This window comes from Castor canadensis, chromosome 14 (assembly GCF_047511655.1).
Source record: "Castor canadensis chromosome 14, mCasCan1.hap1v2, whole genome shotgun sequence".
Classification (NCBI taxonomy): domain Eukaryota; kingdom Metazoa; phylum Chordata; class Mammalia; order Rodentia; family Castoridae; genus Castor; species Castor canadensis.
In genome coordinates, this window is record NC_133399.1 from 86,980,201 (window position 1) to 86,992,392 (window position 12,192).

Below are 12,192 nucleotides of genomic sequence, written 5' to 3' on the forward strand. Positions count from 1 at the left end.
AGTTTAGTGGCAATATACCAAGAATTGATGTAAAATAAAGGACACTGGAAAAGAGTCCTTTATTTCACATTGAGCTCATACTAACACCTAGTTTTAAGTAACTCTCCATACTACCTGCCTCAAATCAACATTACAGTTAACCCTCAGGACAAAGTTTGACTTTAACGTAGATACTAAAAATATTTTCTTTTTATTTTAAAATACAGAAGTAAAGTAAAGCTCCTAAAACACTCAGCTAGAGAGTTCTTAGCTGGGATCTGAAACCACTGCAAGACTGAACGACTCACCTCCCCCAGGAGACTCCGGCAGCCATGCCCAGCCTTCCCGCCCAGTGCAGGGCTCAAGGCCCCGGTGCCCTTGCTTGTGCCTGTTTGCAGTAATGGTGGTTCCGGCTCTCTGAGCTGAGGTATGAAACTGTGACGATGCTCAAGCTGGGGGTAGTACTATCTGCAACCTTTCCTGGATGCCAAGAGCAGTCCCAAAGTGGTCAGCACACGTAGATGATTTTGTGGTGGCTCAGGCAGAGCAAGGACTCCCTCTGTGCTTGGGTCCTCAGTTGAGCGCCGGGAAGTTATGGGGCCTCAGTGGACTTGCAGGATTTGTTTGTTTACTTGGTTTCTTTTTTTTCTATCGCGAACTCGGATTCCTTGTTGGGGTTAAGCTTTCTGCAATGACCATTCCAGGCTCTGGGAGGAAGCAGGAGGTCCCAAAGACCCCAGGCAAACAGGAAGTGAGTCTTTCTTCCTTTCCAGGAAGGCAAGTGTGGTTTGGGAGGGGGCAGAATGGGAGGGGGGGGGAGGGTAAGGGGGGAAGTGGGGGAAGTGGGGGAAGGAGGGGGAAAGGGAGCAGTGGGGGGAAGGGGGCGAGGGGGGCAATTTAAGAAGAGTGGTGGCTCTGGCGAGTGAGGACTCTCTTTTGAGGCTGCCTTGAGTGTCGGGGAGCTTTCCTTAGAAGGGATTTACAAAGTTTAGTTGGAGGTTCAGGAATACCAGTAGGAGTAGAAAATGTCCAGGTGGACAATGAAGACAACAGATCAGAAGCCATTGCTCCTCAATGTCCCCAAGAGGGGGGTGCACCACATCCTGGGGTGCTTCACAGGAGGTAGTGCCCTGGGATCAGGGGAAAACAGAGAGAAGCAGGAACCTCCAGTGGTTTCAGAAGAGGCTTAGAGCCACAGTGAGTAGGAATATCTTTGGGGACCTCTAAAGGTCTTCACTAAATTGGATACTTACAAATAAACTGTATTGGATTCTGTATGACAGCCACAAAAGTAACACAATATCAAGGTGTACAGTTAGAAAAGTGAATAACAAAAAGTAGTATTACTACATTGTCACAAATTTGGATGGTCATCTGAATTTAAAACTTAACAATACATTCTATTGAATATATATATACAAACACGCACACACATATATTCTTCATTCAAGAAGATTAATCTCTGGCCATTTGAACATGGAATGATCTTGGCAGAATAGACTGTGGGTGAATTCTGGAGTCTCAGCCTCTAGATGACTTAGCTTCCATCTTCATATTCTTGGGATGTTCTTGCCACCTTATAAAAGAGAAAAAGCTGGGTATTAAACGATGAGAGACCATGTTTAGAGTGAGGCCCAAGTGACAGCCCACACAAGTTCTAAATATGTGAATGAGGTCAGAATAAAAGTAATACAGTTTTCCTCATAGTGAAAAAGTTTGACACTAAGAGAACCCTATAAAGGAAATTCTACAGGGTGGGTGTTACTCAGATCATGAAAGTGGTCTGACATAGAAGTATTACCGATGAAGGAAGGGATGAAAATAAAAGAATGTTTAAGTAAAACATGAAAACATGACAACAATGATAGTGCCTTGTATAAAACATTAATAAAATATATTGAAGGTAAATAATAACAGAACTATAATTAATCATGATAGAATCATAGATAAAGTGTTTAGAAGCTCTTGCATTTTCTTTGAGAAATGTGAAGTAATTATTTATATTTGAATATTGAGGATTCCAGTGGAAGTCATTGTTATCCATAGATGAAATATAAGAATTGGTAGTTTCAAGATTCATATTTTAATCTCTAGTAACATTCTGTAAAAAGTTGTACAGCATGTGCAACATAAAGGAAATAGCAGGAAACATTCAATGCCTTTTTCAAAAAAGAAAAAAAAAAACTAACTCAAAAAAGAAAATGAGAAAATATTATAAGGGTGGGATGAAACAGTAGTAATTTGTTAGATTTCTTTACATATTCAGTAACACTAAGTGATAAGAGGCTGTATGGTTCAATTAAATATAAATGTCAGACTTGCTGTAAGTAAATCCAGTTCTATGCCATCAACAATAGTCACATCCAAAATCAAATAATACAGAAAATTTGCAAGTAAATATGAAAGTGGAAATATTTTGTATAAATTAAACAAAGAAAGTTGATGTGCTTTCATTAATATCACACAAGTATTCTTGAAATTAATAGAATTATTAAAAATAAAGACAAACAGTGATAATAAAAAGTTCAAATAAACAGCAAGATATGACAATTGTAAATTTGTATGTGTTAGGTCCCTGGAATTCTTGGGGTGGGTGGAAGGACCTGAGGCTACACCTTAAAACCAGACCCCCTGATTTATGACAGTTTGTTTCTCCCTGCCTGATTGTTTCTCCACTTGCAAAACAACTCGGGAACTTCCAATTACTCAACTAGCCAGGCATGTCGACCTGTTCCATCTGGTGATCGCAGATAATCAGAGACCAGAGACTCTCTCCCTCCCCCATGGCTTGGCCCATCCTAAAAAGCCCACTTCCCAATTCACCCAAATTGCTGCTCCCTGACTGGGAGTGGGGGGTGGGGGGAAGGGGGTTGTCTGCAGCCCTGCGGTCTGGATTTCTAATAAATCTTTCCTTTCCACATGTGGCGTGGTCTTAATTCGGTAGTACCTTACAGTATGCATGGACAAGCGTAGAAGATACCTGAAGCAAAAATGGAAAGAATTAAAAACAAAGCGAGTTAATCTATAGTCACAGGAAGAATTTTGAAAAATAAATCTTTAGCTTATATAACAGCAGTAAACATATGTAAGATTGAACAATTAAGAGTAGCAAAATTAACCTCATTGAAGTATAGAGAATAAAGCACCCAGTAACTACAGAATATATAGACTTTAGGTACTAATGGGATTCTTTAAAACTTCTTTACTACAGACTAATCTTATATAGCAAAACAAGTATCTAGAAAACATTCTAGTGTTCAGAAATTATAGGAACTCTTAGAAATAATACATTGGACAAAAGAAAATACAGAATGGACACTAAAAATATTTTATTAAAGTGAATATGAAATAAAATTTACAGAATGCAGTTAAAGCCAGGTTCCAATGCAAATGTGTATTCTTAACCACATATTATTTTAAAAGAAACAAGAAAACATTTCAAGAGCTTTTGTTTTAAGGTTTTCAAATTAAACTCAATGACAATATGATAAGGAATTTATAAAAACAGAACAAGGAATTAATGTAGAGGACAAAAATACAAAAAAGTTTTAACAAGATAATGAGTTAAAACTCTGATGAAATTGAGAAATTCCAAAATGAGACAGAAATAGAAGGAAAGAAATAAAGATACAGGAAAGAAAGAGACTGTGATGTACATACAGTCAATAACAGGAATGAAAAAGTAGACATTATTGGAGGCCCAGAGAAATAAGATATGTTGTGAAAGGCTGGCATGAATGTTATGCTAAATAAACTTAAAATTTGAAACAAACATAAATTCTGTGAAAAATACAACTTAAATTTGATTGAAAAATAAATAAGGAAAGTCCAAAGAATACATAATTATTAAATTAATCACAAAATCAAACAAAACAAAAGCTGGAATGGCGAAAATATCAAAATAAATGACATTTTAGTTAAGAACATTATAGGCAAATTCCGGTGTAATATTATGATTGCAAAGTTCTACACTTAGCTGGATATGGTGATTATCAGAGGTGCACACCTGTAATCCCAGCACTTGGGAAGTTAGGCAGGAGTATCTCAATCTAGAGGATAGCTGAAGCTACATAGTGAGACCTTGTCTTAAAAAAATGTGTCTTCAAAATATTTCACATAGGTTTGTTAACTTTTTTAAGTAAGGTCTAAATGTGGAAAAGTGTATGTTGTTTGTGAATTTCTACGTTCCAAGTAACCAAACCATTTCCTATGTTTACTATGTAAATCTAGTTTATGACCTGATTGAATTCTGCCTTTGATTTCATACATTAAATGTATTAATTGAGCTAGAGAATATACTCAAATTGAAGTTTATCAGATTTTCTTCTCCATTTTCCAATTCATTTCTCTGCTCTTGAGAGAATAAATGCAAAATTCTTTCAAGTGTGAAAGAGAAGAGTAAATTACTGGTTAAAAACAAGAGCCTCCTCTCCAGTGGACAGATTTTCAATATATAACTAGGACAGAAAAGCAAATATCAGTAGTTCTTGTGAAAGGTAGTAAAGAGAAACCTTCTACACTATTAAAATAAGTAGAAACACATACAGAATTATTCATATTAAGAATTACAAATTTATGTACAGACTCAACATTGGTGCAGATTTAATCTAGCATGATGTGTGGAAAATGAAACATGGTACTCAAGTTATAAAATAACATCCTGAAAGCAAAATAAAACAAAGGGACATAAATTAGTTTTGAGTGTCTCAGACTATAAAAAATGTAATGAGCCAATATGGTGGTACATCACTGTAATTTGAATTACTCAAGAGGTAGAGCTCACTGCTTTAGAACAGCCAGGGGAAGAAGTTAGTGAAATGCCATCTCAAAGCCAGGAGTGGTGGTTCCCATCTGTAATCCCAACTTCTTGAGTGACAGAGGTAGGAAGATCACAGCTTGAGGCTATCCAGGGTAAAAACACAAGACCCTATCTGAAAAACTAAAGCAAGAGGGATTGGGGGTGGGGAGCAAGTGGTAGAGCACTTGCCTAGCAAATGTGAAGTTCTGAGTTTAAACCCCAAGACTGTCCCCCCAAAATGTAATGAAAAAAAGTTAAGTGAAACAGTAGTTTACATGTAAAGGGTTACAAAGGAATTCAGTAAGATATAATATGCAATTTTATGCTAAAGAACAAAACCTTGGAACTAGTAAATAATGCAGGTTATAAAATTAATAAACAGTGGAAAAGTGAATTATTATATATATAATTGATAGTAAAAATCACAATTGATTTGGAGAAAAAAGGTGAAAGATGAAGATAAATACAGAATATATACGAGGAAATAATACTAGTAAGTTTTATGGGAAAATAGGTACTTATATTGTTGGTGGAACTGCATTTTGGTTTACCTCTTCGGAGGGTAATTTGGAGGGTAACTGTGTCATAAGTATGACACAGTTGCTATATTTTTTATTAAGAAATTTCCATGACTAGAGAAACTATGCAAAAACATTTATACAAATACATTCACTCCAACATTATTTGTGCAATAATTGCCAATTAAATAGGACTTTTTTTAATTAAAAAAACATATTGTACCTATAGAGAATACTCTATAGTTATTTTAAAGGCGTGTAGACATATTTTTATATTCTGAATAATTACATGAAATGCTATTAGCTGACAAACATAATATATGGTGTCAAGAGCTATTTGCCTGGGCTGGCTTTGAACTGTAGTCCTCCTGATTTCTGCCTTCTGAGTAGCTAGGATTATAGGCATGGGCCACCGGCTGCCTGGTACCATCAGCCTTTTTGTTACTATTTTTTAAAATTTTTTATTCATTTATTCACATGTGCATACATTGTTTGGGTCATTTCTCCCTCCTGCCTCCCTCCCCCACTCTCTCCACCCACCCTCACTTCCAGGCAGAACCTATTCTGCCCTTATCTCTAATTTTGTTGAAGAGAAGACACAAGCATAATAAGGAAGACAAAATTTTTGCTAGTTGAGATAAGGACAGCTATACAGAGAGATTCCTAGCATTGCTTTCATGTACAAATGTATTACAACCCAAGTTGATTCATCTCCAACTGATCTTTACACTGATTCCTGATCCCCTTCTCATGTTGACCTCTGTTGCTTTAAGGTTTCTGTATTAGTTCCTCTGTAGTGGGGACATCAGATGCTTTCATGTTTTGGGTTTTCTACTTGTTTCAAGTTAATTTCCTGAAATTAAATAGGACAGAAAAAAATGTTTTCAATTACTCAATAGCTAAGAAATGTTTCTCTGGAATTAAGGAAAATTTTAAGAGATAGATTATTCTGACACTCTGTGTTGTGGGAAAACTTTGTATTGAATGATTCTTTTAACCTGGTTAAGCTACTGAAATTTCCAAATATGAGGGAATGCTTCAGGCATTCCAGCAAGAATTGGATGTAACAAAACAGGAATAATAACCCAGCCTGCCATTAGACTGAAAAAAAGATAGAATTCAAAGCCTAGCCAAATCAAATTCAGTCTTTTAATTTTTAACTCCAGGCTACCATACAAGAAAAACTCATCTCTGGTAGAAAGTTTAAGGGCTCTAAAACTTTAATTCTCACAGTATGTATTTGGTGGTGCATTGTTGTATCTTATTTTTAACACTTTAAAGGAAAGTTCATATTTGTTTCATATTTGTAAATTATGTAATTTGTAGCACCTAGTTAAATGTATTTAGAACAAATCTGGAAATCAACTAAATAACTTAACCACTTTTGATTTGAAAATGTTAATTTGCCTATCAAAACCCTGCTGGTTTCAATGTTGTCTTTAGCTAATTGTTTTTTAATAAGCAGTTTTTAATGGAAATTTTAGGCCCTAAGAAAAGATGAGGTTGTTCCCTGATAGAAAAAAGAATTCAAGTTATTTATACTCTTGACTGTCCCTATAAGTTTATAGTTTTATGATTTTTTTCAAAATCTTAGCTATGTTTGTTACACATGTGGAACAAAGTAGTGAGAAAAGTGGGAGGATTGATAGTGCTGCATTTATATCTCTAAATCTTTTTGTACTAATCAAGCCAGAAAATTATTATGTCTCAAGCAAATGTGTTCATTAGATAAAATCATCTCCACTGCACGCTAAAAAACAGCCACAGTTAAGACTCTGAGTCTTTAAAAATCTTGGTATAATAATTCACTTATGTTAGAAAACATGAAATTCAGTATGCTAGCTTGTGTTTTACATCATTTGCAGTTCCACATTGTAGAGAATGCCTTCGTTCTGTTTTTAAAATTGTAAATCTGATTTCATATTTTGTTCTGAATGATTTGTTTGAGGTTCTAAAATTTAGTTGAAGTTCCAAACCTTGCCCTTTTGGTACTCTTCATAGAAGATTGTGAATTTATTCATTTTACTATAGTCAGTCCTGTAATTTTTCAAAACAAAATGTATCTTGGTGATAAAAAGAGTACCTTTCAGAACAGGTTTTTGAAATTATTTAATCTGTTGGAATAATCTGCTGCTATTTAATTGCTGTACATTGTTTCACAGAACCTTAGGCTTTCTCACATATTATTCTCTCTTTTGGTATAAATAGACCACTGGTTATGAGTGCTAAAAATTGGTTCCTCTAGAAAAAGTTTTGAAGAATGTAAAGTTTTATAAATTTGTTACAGAAATAGAATCATATCATTTTAGTAATTTTTATAGTTACTTTTATGCAATAAGAAATAGATGAGAGTGTTATTTTGTACAGGGCCAAATTTCTGACCTATCCCATCTTTCTTCTGTTTGAAGAATTTCTCTTACAGGACTTACAGGGTAGGTCTGAGTAAATTTCCTTAGCTTGCAAAACTCTTTTATCATGTTTGAAGTATACTTTTATTAGATATACAATTCTGAGATTTTCCCTTTCAACAATTTAAAGATGTCAATTCGATGTTTTACGACTTACACAATTTCTGATGAAAAGTCTACTATAATTTTGTTCTTTTCCCTCTGAAAGTACAGAACTGTGGTCATCCCCTAACTGCCTTTAAGGGTTGTTTTTTTTTCTTCATTACAGTTTGCACACACAGTGCTTAGGTATAGGCATTTGTTTTATTGTTTGCTATTTGTCCTGTTGGATATTCTCTGTACTACTTGTAAATGCATGCAGAGTACAGGCCTCGGTGTTCTTGCTTCTGTTGTTACTCTCTTTATTCTACAGCAGAGATAGAGCAAAAGATGTAAGCAAGTTTCTGTAGTGGCTGATGTTATTCTTCCTGAGTCATCATGATCTCTGATCCTTTCCAAGAAAGCATGGCTGATTTTCTGGAAGAAAAGTCTTTAAAAAAAAAAAAAAAAGAATGGAGTCCCAAACATCAGTGGATTCCTAGAGATGTCCCACACTAAACCTTTAGCCATGAATTAAGTTCAATTCCATCTTCCTGATGACTCGTATAATGTCTAGTGGTATCTTCCCCTCAGACAACAGTTTTTTGGGATCTGTCCTAATCTGTAAATCTTGATTCTCTGTCACTTCATTTCAGGTGGTGGTTTGCTTTTATGAAACTTCAATTCCGTGATAGGAAAAGAAAACTTATTAACCTTGGAACACACTACTCAGTTTTTTTGTTGTTGGGTGAGAAATGGCATCTGTTCAGCTCTCTACATTTCTGACTTGAAATTAGAAGTAAAAAAATAAATGATTTAATAAGTTCAAAGAGCAAATGAATCAATAATAAAATTGCTAACTTCATTGGAAAATTGAAAAAAAACAAAAGGTGGTCAAATGTAAGGTAAGCTAAGGTAACCTAATCTAACCTAAATACCTCCAAGTTTGCATGTACATGTTATGGTTGGAACTTGCTAAACATAAAACTTTTTGAATTGAGTATTGTTAGGACAGCTTATGAGTTGTATACTCAACAGTAGAACAGAAAAGAAGACAGTGGTGTTTTGAAGTGGAAAGTTAGGAAGAAAGTTCTTCAATCTAGTATTAGAATCAAACTGAGAGGAAAATCAATCAGAAAGTGAATGCCTCCTTAGGAACAGTTAGACATTGTGAGAGGTTTTAAGAATCCTATCTGGCAGAGAATTCTGAAGAATGGGTGGAAAACTACATAGATTTTTATTTCCTTCCCTTCACCATTTCATGAGCTTAGTTCTTGACTTAAACAAGGCTTTAGTCTGATCAACAACATTTTCATTGAGTGTGATGCAGTATTTACTTCTTAGGGTGCATTCTACTGGACTTGCTAATGTGACTGAACATGACATTGCAAGGGTTCGTATGTGCAAGGTGGGGAATTATGAAATTGGCTTAGCAACCTTGATTGCCTGAAATGTTGTTAAGTAAAAATCTTTTGACTTTCAATAATTTTCTCTTTATGGAGAGAAAAGAAAAAGAGAATCACATTTGGACCCACAATATTTTGGTCCTATCATTTCAAGACCTTTCTTTGACCTGCTGAAGAATTCTGTTCCTTTTGACATGATTTCGTATTTTGAACTATAGATTAGCTGTAAAAATAAAGGTTAAAAAATTAACCAGATTAAACCATAATGACTTGAAATCATATGCCATGCATGGAAAAGTAATTTAAAAGATTATATGTAAAATGTAATTTTGAGGATTAATTGTATTAATCCTGCTGTTGGTACAAAACTAAAACCCAACCTATTTATTATATCTGCAGATGACTCTGACTTTCTTCTTTGGTGCTTCTGCAGTACCTCAATAATTCAGTAGAAAACAAGATTTAAAGAAGATGTTTATCAGTATTAAATAAAACTGTCCTTTAGAGGCAGGTTGAGGTATATTTCCAGCAATTCTAATCATACATAAGTGTCTGAACTTTTAATATGCAGTTGGCCATGGACAAAGTTTAAGAGTAAGAAATATTAATAAATAGAAGGAGCTAAATGTTTTATGGGCATATTGAAGCATTCATTTTTTTTAATTCATATGTGCATACATTGTTTGGGACATTTCTTCCCCTTGACCCCTGCCCTCTCCCCACCCCTCTCACTTCCAGGCAGAACCTTTTCTGCCCTTTTCTCCCATTTTGTTGAAGAGAAGACATAGCAATATAAGAAAGACAGCATTTTTGCTAATTTGACATAAGGATAGCTATACAGAGAAGATTCCTAGCATTGCTTCCACGCACAAGTGTATTACAACACAAATCGATTCATCTCTATCTGACCTCTTCACTACTTCCCAGTCACCTTCCCATATTGACCTCTGTCATTTTAAGGTTACTTTATTAACTCCTCTACCATGGACACATCAAACACTTTGAAGTTTTGGGTTTCCTACCTTTCCCTATTCCTCATGTATGTATTCGCCCCTTAGCTTATGACCTATGTCCAATAATATTACTGCATTTGTTTTAGGTCTAAAGTCTGCATATGAGGGAGAACATATGATTTACTTCTCTTAAGATGATGTTCTCCAGTTCCTTTCATTTACTTGCGAGTGATAAGATTTCATTCTTCTTCTTGGATGAGTAAAATTCCATTGTGTACAAGTACCACATTTTCTTGATCCATTCTTCAATAGTGAGGCATCTTGGTTGTTTCCATAACTTGGATATTGTGAATAGTGCTGCAATGAACATGGGTGTGCAAGTGCCTTTAGAGTAACCTGAGTCGCATTCCTTTAAGTATATCCCCAGGAGTGGGATTGCTGGATCATATGGTAGGTCTATGTTTAATTTTTTAAGAAGCCTCCATATTGTTTTCCAGAGTGGTTGTACTAGCTTGCATTCCCACCAGCAGTGTATGAGAGTTCCTTTTTTGCCACATTCTTGCCAACACCTGTTGTTGGTGTTGTTTTTGATGATAGCATTCTAACAGGAGTGAAGTGAAATTGTAGTGTGGTTTTGATTTGCATTTTCTTTATGGCCAGAGGTGGTGAGCATTTTTTCATGTGTTTTTTGGCCATTTGGATTTCTTCTTTTGAAAAAGTTCTGTTTAGTTCAGTTTCCCATTTCTTTATTGGTTCATTGATTTTTGAGGGGGTTTAGTTATTTGAGCTCCCTGTATATTCTTATTATCAGTCCTTTGTCTGATGTATAGCAGCAAATATTTTCTCCCACTCTGTGGGTGGTCTCTTCAGTTTAGAGACCATTTCTTTTGCTGTGCAGAAGGTTTTTAATGTCATGTAGTCCCATTTGTCCATCCTTTCTCTTAGTTGCTGAGCTGCTAGGGTTCTATTGAGGAAGTTTTTGCCTATACCTATTGCTTCCAGAGTATTCCCTGCTCTTTTCTGTTCTAGCTTCAGAGTTGCAGGTCTGATATTAGATCCTTGATCCATTTTGAGTTGATACTAGTACAGGGTAATAAACATGGATCTAGTTTCAGTTTTCTGCAGGCAGATAACCTCTTTTTCTAGCAAGATTTTTTGAAGAGGCTATTTTCTATTGTGTGGTTTTGGTGCCTTTGTCAAAAATAAGGTGGGTATAGTTGTGTGGATTCATATCCAGGTCCTCTATTGTGTTCCTCTGTTCTTCATACCTGTTTTTGTGCTGTTTTTATTGCTATTGCTCTGTAATATAGTTTGAAGTAAGGTATTGTGATATCTACAGCATTGCTGTTTTTGCTGAGTATTTGCTTCTTGTTGTAAATGGAATTATTTTCATATATTCTTTCTCAGTTTGTTCATTGTTGGTGTATAGAAAAGCTAGTGATTTTTGTAAGTTGATTTTGTATCCTGACACCTTGCTGAAGCAATGTACTGAGATTCCGTCTTACACTTGTTCTAGTCTGCTGGAGTGGCCTTCCACTGTATTTTGAGTTTCTGTTTCATTCTTTCTTCTGAGGTTTTCCATGTCATGGGTCACTTCCTCTTTAATATTGTCTATTTTCACCTTTAATTCATTTATTTCTCCATTTATGGTGTTCTCTGTTTCACTTTGGTATTTATTTAGGGCTTCTATGAATTCATTTATTTGTTTCTATGTCTTCTCGTATTCTTTATTTTTGATGTCTTGAAACTTCTTGAATGCTTCTTGTACATTTTGGTTAACTGTGTCTAGTATCATCTCCATGAAATTCTCAGTGATTACTTTTAGGATTTCTTCTTAAAGGGTGTTTTTGTGGACATGATTGGTTTCCTTGGTGTCATTTATCTTTGTTTTGTTGGAGTGGGGTATCCGTTTTCTTCATTTCCCTCTGAATCTTGTATTAAATTATTTTTGGGAAGAGAATGGTTTCCATTCTTTTTTCTTCTTCCCATCACTCCACTTGGTACTGTGCAACTATGTTCTTGATAGGCTAGTTGTTGTTTTCTGTCACCTGT

The 12,192-nt window shown here is 35.3% G+C and overlaps 1 protein-coding gene across 2 annotated transcripts in view; it reads left to right on the forward strand.

The window, feature by feature from the left end:
- The first annotated feature begins 570 nt into the window (after positions 1–570).
- Glra3 (glycine receptor alpha 3) overlaps positions 571–12,192 on the forward strand; it is a 381,512-nt gene continuing 369,890 nt past the window's right edge. For both annotated transcript variants that reach the window (XM_074054955.1, XM_074054949.1), the window contains exon 1: positions 571–730. The gene's annotated coding sequence lies outside the window, so the exon portion shown is untranslated. The remainder of the gene's footprint in view (positions 731–12,192) is intronic.